Consider the following 8182-nt stretch of genomic DNA (forward strand, 5'->3'; position numbering starts at 1 on the left):
ATGGTGGTACTACTCTTGGTAACAACTTTCTTTCGCATCACATGTCAAACCAATGTCTTTGAATTTTTTTCCATATTGAATCTAATACGTGTACCATCTAGTCTATGCATATCTTTGCCCAGAAGTATCTTTACAGGAGCTATATGCGCCAAATTACCCATATTTTTTTTTTTTGAATAAGCCACAATATTTATCTTTCCCGAACAATAGAAAATAATACAATTATATCTTCAGTAGTCCCCTCCGTCATCATTGCTAAATATTTATATCTTTATTGGTTTTAAAATGTACTTCAGGCTCTTGTTCTAGGTATAAACCTCATAGGTCTCTTCGTATAAATAGTGTCTCTAAATCCTAAGGAAATACCACTATGATCATCTCCAAATCATGAGTGGCATAATACGACTTGAGCTTCTTCAATTTTCTTGAAGCTTAAGTTATCACACGACTATTCTGCATAAGAAATTATCCTAATTCTACCCTCGAAGTATCACAGAACATCATAAATCCTCTAGAGCCTATTAGAATAAGGCTAACATTGGTGTGATTGTCAACACATGCCTTGGGCTTCTGGAATCTCGTTGTACATTCCTCCGTCCACTGAAATTTAGAGATTTTCTATGTTAACTTGGTGAGTGGTGGTGCTATTCTAGGAAAATCCGACGCAAATGCCTATCGTATCCTGTCAAGCCCAAAAAGAAAAGTCAATCCCTGTAGGAGAAATGGGTCTCGACCATTTATGAACTGCTTTTATCTTCTCAGAATCTACCATCTTTTCATTCTTAGATACCATGTGTCCTATGAATACCATCGAGTTTAGCTAAAATTTTCAATTGAAGAACTTGGTAAAAGTTGATTTTCCTGAGCGTCTTTAACATATTTTTCAAGTGATTCCCGTGCTCTTCCTGAGTGTCTTTAACTATGATTTTTTTTTCTTTTAAAAAAATAACTTTGAACACCATATCCATTATATACATCAACGTAGTTGGAGCATTGGCAATCTTAAGGACATCACAAGTAACTCATAATGTTTGTACAAGGTACTAGAGTCAAACATCGAAATATCTTCCTTTCTTATTCTAAGTTGATGATGACCAAACTAAAGATCAATTGCTCCTTGTAAGTGATCAACCAAGTTATCTATACAAGACAATGGGTATTTATTATGTATTGTTATCTTATTTAATTATCTGTAGTTGATGTACATTCTTAAGGACTTATCCTTTTTTATTTTTCAAACAATATTGGTGTAACCAATGGCGCAACACTCGATATTATAAAACCTGTGTCCAGTAGGTCTCACAATTTTTCATTAGCTCTCTCAACTTCGTTAGTGCCATATGATATGGTTTACATGTCAGGTGTCAAATCAATATTGAAGTCTATTTCTCATATTGGAGGTAGTCCTGGTAAATCCTTAGGAATACATTGGAGAATCTCTCACTATGATATTTTTATTTTATTTTTCAAACTAAATTTCACATATCTTGGATCTCTCTACGGAAGTTACGAGACCCTAACCAATCTTATTCAATAATTGTTGAGTCTTCTTAAATGATATAACCTCGACTATCATTGGGATATGTTTTTTTTTTTTACAATTAGGTTTGCTAGATATGTCAATCTAACTACCTTTGCATGGTAATAAAAGGTAAGGTAATAAGATAATAACCAATCACACTTATAAGTACGTCAAAATAATCAAGGTCAAGTACAATTTGGCTAGATAGGGTATCCTCTCTCAACTTGAATCTGATAAGCTTAATACAAAGTTTCAACTGTACGAGATTCTTCCATAAAAGTGGCAACTATTAAAGGATCTCATATAAGAAAAATAAATTCATACTGCGAGATTTTTAGTCTTTACCTTCTTAAATGAATTCTTAGTTGCATGACAATCACATCCAGTTCTTAAATTATTTTTCTAGCAAGTTCAACTTCTACATAATAGGTCAGAGTCTTCGCATGTGAGAGTATTGCCTTGTTTAAACGGTTAACCAACCATTAGACAAGCCGCTAAACCTAAGGCATCACGTACCTAGCCAGTTGATAAAGCCCGGTGTTCCATGTCAGTACATCCATCGTCTGAATTAATTTCTTAAGTACCTATCAGGTTTGCGCTTTCGACTATCGAGAAGGAAACGATTCATAAAAAGTTTACTAAACTTATTTCTAAGTCATTTTTGTCACTCCTAACCGCGTCCCTAATAATATGGTTTCGTTCCATATATTCGTCATATACTCTAGTCGATAAGTTGCTAGATCAACAAGCCTCTTGCTAGAATATTATAGAGCTCATAATGCTTTAAGTATTTCGTCAAGAATCTATGAGGATCCTCTACATTAACAGAAAATGGTCAACATAGTGGCTTCAATTTAGGAACTCTATTAGAGAAATATCTTGGTTCCTGACTTAGTCAAAATGCATAAGGCTTCTAGAGCCCTTTGTTGTTGACCATTCTTTTTTTGTCTATCCAATATATCCATCGAGACCTCAATTTACCTTGAATGAAGGTAAGTACTTTTGTAATGGCATTCTCATGGTGCTATAGTGGTGAACTCATACTAATTTCAAGAATAGACTCTATTACACATCTTAGCAGTAACACTCTCATTATGTTAAAATAGGCCTTTTATTGGCCTTGTCTACTACTTCTGTAACTTTTAGGGGTAGGCATAATACCGGCCGAACCGAAAAAATCGGCCGAACCATGAATTTTTGTTTTTCGATTTCGATTTAATCGGTTATTCGGTCGGTTTACGATTTTTAAATTATTAGATTTCGATTTTTCGGTGCGGTTTGCGATTTTGGTATTTCGGTTAAACCGAAAAACCAAAATTTTGGGTATGCTCAAAAGTTTTGTAAAATGTAAAATACTATACTTAATGTTCTGAAGCCCACCCCATCTGAAATTCTGAAGGCCCAATACCAGCCAGCCCACCCAATTTACCCAAACTCTAAGCCTAATTAGCCTACACTACAGGCTTTCGCTTTTCATTTCCCATTTTCCCTTCCTTACTCATTAGAAATTAGGGTTCGTCACTTCCTCCTCTGTCACTCTAAGTCTATGCGACTGCTGTTGAGTGCCGTCGCTCATCCTTCTTCCTCAGCTCGTCATTTTCGTCGGTCGCTTATCCTTCTTCCTCATGTTAGTGGTTACCTTCTTCTTATAAGTTTTCCTTCTCTATTTTTTGTGTCCTTTTAAATTTGTTAATGGCGGTAGCAAAGTATACTGTAGGTTATTTTTCTATTTATTTTACCGCTTTTATTTATTGCGACACTACTTTCTAGTTCTAGATTTTGAAAAGGAAAAAAAAATTAGTCCATTTTGAACCACTAGTAATAAAGTTATTGACCTCTTAACTTTTTTCAACTAGGATTAGTCAAAATTTAAAACGTCAAATTGACTGCGTATAGCTTATAGCTTTGCTTTGTTACTGGATTGGGTGGCTGGGATAGGAGACATCCGTTACACCTTCAATTCTTAGAATAATTAGTCTCTATTACAGCTTTTTGATTTTTATATGAAAATTGGAATGGAATCAGTGGACATTGCCCCCAGTGGAATGAAAATTTATGATTTTCTGATTTTAAAAAACATCAACCAGTGGCACGTCTATTATAATCTCTACCAATTCTTAGAATTAGTGGCACGTCTATTATATTCAGTTACATAAGTAGTCTACACTGGATATAAAAATCTTGAACCGTTAATAACTGAAAAATTAAATCGCAAAAAATTGAACCGAACTTTAAAAAAACCGCACCGAACCGTAAATACTTTGGTTTGATTTGGTTATTAAAATTACAAAACCGATAAACCGAACCGTACTTTCATAATAACCGACCGAACCAACCGACGCTCACCCCTAGTAACTTTTCGTTGTTAGGAGATGATTGCCTATCTAGTGGCAACATTTGATATCTTTGAACCTCTAGCCAAATTCTATTATCGGGTGATTGATCTGAGTAATACAGAAAAAGGATAACGATGACCGATTCAGTTATTTGACCCTAATTACTGCACACATACGGAAGAATAAGAAAGAAATATAAGACACATCCTATCACAACCTCGCAGAATCACGATTATGAGAATGGCCGGCTACATAACCATAATTGAGATTCTACTATCAACGTGTACTCCATTAGTCATAGGAATAACCTAGGGCTCTGATACCAATTTTGTCACGACCCAATTTAAGATCATGACCGGCGCTTTGGAGCAAGTGCCCTCAAGTAAGCCTCATCAGTATTTTACAGAAAATCGGATAGAGTTTCTCCTGTTTTAGAACTATCCAAAAGTTTTCTGTCTTATAAACAAATAACAACGAACCAATATTCACCTAAATCAGTCACAATCTTCATCAACTAACCAAAAAATGAGTTTTCACTAGCATTACCAACCTTATCAACATAATAATACTAAACACATCTCAAAAATACGAAAAGAAGTGCAATACTAGTAACTAGTCCAATATAACGAATGAATACTCATGACACTAATAACAATGACTATGGAACGACTCTATGAGTTCATAAGGAAAGACGACAAAAACTAAATAAATTCTTCACCCACGCGAACAAGTGCGGGGCTCACCAGGAACTATCAACTCATATACTCTAATTAACGAAATCCTCGCTCGCGTCAACTACTGTCTCTGTAAAAAAAATAGCGGGGAGTGAGTCGCTAGCTCAGTGAGTAATAATACTTAACCACACTCGTTTTTAATAGGGGACAAGTTAGAAAATATACTAGTATATTATACAGAAAATATTATAAAACGGCCCCTTTCAGAAACTATACACAATAATCAGTCTCATCATGTGTTTCGTGTAACAAAATCAATTGAATAATTTGGTAATAAACTCGGTAAGCACTATCTCATAGCAAATCTTTATGTTTGGGAGGTTTCCAGAAAAGGGTCACGTAATCTGTATTACTGTGTGGACCCCTTCGTAAAAGGAGTCAAATATAACTGTAGGTCCCTACTCGAGGAAAAACTGTAACTGTATGCTAGTTATATCTTCCCACTAGCGAGGGCTATAACTGCACTCGGTAATCTATAAATACAAGGTACCAGGTCAAACGAACCCGCCGTTAGCTACGGGATCCTTTAAAGTCTCATCTCATTTATACTTTTCTTTGTAAACAGTAAATATTCATATGGAAGCATTTTCAAAAATAGTATAGGGCATTTCAATTCTTATCAAATCATGTAATCCGATTTCGGTAACGGTAATCATATCTCAAGTAATAGTAAAACACGTCTCGTAACAGCGAAAATATTTTAAATAACGGTAAATATCTCAAGTAAACTATTCAGTACCATATCAAGTAAAGAACTTATCCCACATGCAATTTCAAATATTTGGTAACATATTTTATTTTTAAAATAATGTATAAACCATGTAGGTTATGAAAACACAAATTGCTATAAGATTACTACTCACAGCACTAGTACTGAAATACCAACTGCATCACCTCGTGCAATCCGTACGATTTTCTTCAATCAATCTATAATCACACCATATCGATCTCGTATCAAATTTGTTGTTTAGGCTAATCCTTAACTATTTTACAATATCCAACTCTTAGAGTTTCACGTTGATTCTCAATTATTTTTTCTTGAGTTGGATTTGTCCAGACTACGGAAAAATTATTTTATATCTTAATCATGCTCCTTAAGTCATATATAAACTTTTGAGATTTTAATGTAGAAAATATAATTTCAGATTGCTTTTAAAAATATCTAAAACTTGCTTAAGTTAAATAATTGTATTATGTCATCATTGAAGCAACTTTCTGTAAGGAGTTCTTTACTCAAATTTATCTATAATCTATCAATTCCAACCGTTTCATAGAATATATTTATCTGATTCTAATACCACATGATACCTCATAGACGCATAAGTCTAAACCAAATAGAACTACTGTCCATAGAAAAAAAATAATTTTCTAGTACCCTATAAAGTTTCATAAATCAAAGAACGAGGGAAACAAAACTATAAAGAAGAACTTACCATTCTTTAGTTGAAAGAGACGTGCCACAATTTACTTAAGCTTTAAAGCTTCTTGTTATTTGGTTTCAATTATTTGATGAATCTAAAATCTTTGCCGATAGGTTTAGTTGCGGCAGAAGCTTTGGCTTCGTTTTCCTTCTTTAATCCCCTTTTCTCTTTTTGTTTAGTCTTTCCTATTGGGCTTTTATTCTTTGTATTATTATTATTATTTTTATTTTGTTTAAACTATTAAATTACTAATATGCCCTAACTTAAATATGAGGTATTACATGTATTCTCATAAATAATAGTCGACACAATGTATGTATGTGTGTGTGTGTGTGTGTGTGTGTGTGTGTGTGTGTATATATATATATATATATATATATATATAATATATTTTATACATATATTTTTGTATATTTAGCTAGTGAATGCTATTAGTTTTTGCCGACCAGCTAAATGTGCAACTTGTCCTATTGATATCCTAAATAATATATTATTGACGATGTTGTAGAATTTGCTCAAATAAAATGTACCGTATCGAGAGTATCAGAGTTGATTTAGAGTACTTTTGGATTTGAAATATATTTGTTCAGGAATGACTTGTTTAAAATTCGTAAACTATTTGAAAAATACAGTCAAAGCTTTTCTATAACGGTCATCTTCTATAACAATATTTTACTATAACGGTCAAATATATTTTTAGAATTAATTTTTATGTTATAGTATAATATATGTTTTTTATAATAATGCTTTACTATAGCAACTAAAAATATTTGGAATCAATAAGATTATTATAGAAAGGTCTGACTGTATAACCAAAGGGATCATCATTCGGCATCCACTTTCACTTAAGTGTAGCTGTTTCAAATTAATTACGCAATCTGTAAGATAAGTTAAAAGGGATCAATATATTCATCAAAAAACAGACCACCCGTCATGATCAAGATTGAGATATCAACATAATTATTACGTATTACATAAGGTATCGAGAAAATGATGGGCTACAATTTAGACCAAATAAAACTCACGTTTGATAAATGAAGAGGGTTACGACTTCACCAACCACTTTGGCCTAATTATTCAACTACTTTCCTCTTTTATTTCTTTTCTAGCTATTTTTATTTGGTTTAATTTCTTGAAAGAATATTACTGATTCGAGCATCGGAGCTTACCTCCTAATTCATGGAATACTCATTTTAGTGTTTATCTTGTTATGCATATAGTGCAATTTCCTTGTGAAGTACAAGTAATACTGCTGGGTGTGCAAACGAAACATCATCATTGATAACTGAAAAGATTAGGATTTTACATACAAGATGTCGGGATCTCATAATATTGTGAGGCTTTATGGAAAAAATAGTACGGACTTGGCGCAAAGCGGATAATATCCTAGTTCATAGAATACTCATAGATTGAAGAACGTACATCCTTAGCTCTCTAAATGGCAAGTGGGTAAAACATAATTTGCAAGAAGAATTAAGCTAACCCCATTATTTGGAAACTAGGAAAAGAAAAGTAGAGAAATTAAATGGTGAGGAGAAAGTGAAGGAAATGTTTTTCTTTCATTTGTTTGATTGAACGCACACAAAAAAGGCAAAATACATAAACGAATTCTTTCATATTGACATCTAAATCAAAGGTAGTACATGTTGAAGAGCTCAGCCATGGCAGAAGAGAGAAAAAAGTCGGTGGAGAAGAAGCTTCATTTTTGTGTATTGAAAATGCCAACTGTATATTGGAAGAGTATTATACACGTCTAACTACTTACACTATTTATAACAACTAATCAACTAACTAACTAACTGAACTAACACTACTAATTACACTGCATTAATTTAACTATTAAACCTCACATCTATTCTTTCTATACTCCCCCTCAAGCTAAAGGATGAAAACAAGTTTTTCATTCCCAGCTTGTTTACTAAGTAGTCGTGTTGTGGACTGCATAGACTCTTAGTAAAAATGTCTGCTAGTTGTTCCCTTGTACCAACATGTTGAGTCTTGATCATTCCCTCTTGAATTTTTTCTCTTACAAAGTGGCAATCAATGTCTATATGCTTAGTTCTCTCACAGTAAAGCTGAATTGGAAGTTCAACTGCAGTTCCTAGCTCCTCAAACAGTCCAACTAACCATTTGATTTCTGCAACAGTAGTGGCCATGCTTCTGAATTCT

Source organism: Nicotiana tomentosiformis, chromosome 11, assembly GCF_000390325.3.
Source record: "Nicotiana tomentosiformis chromosome 11, ASM39032v3, whole genome shotgun sequence".
Taxonomy (NCBI): Eukaryota; Viridiplantae; Streptophyta; class Magnoliopsida; order Solanales; family Solanaceae; genus Nicotiana; species Nicotiana tomentosiformis.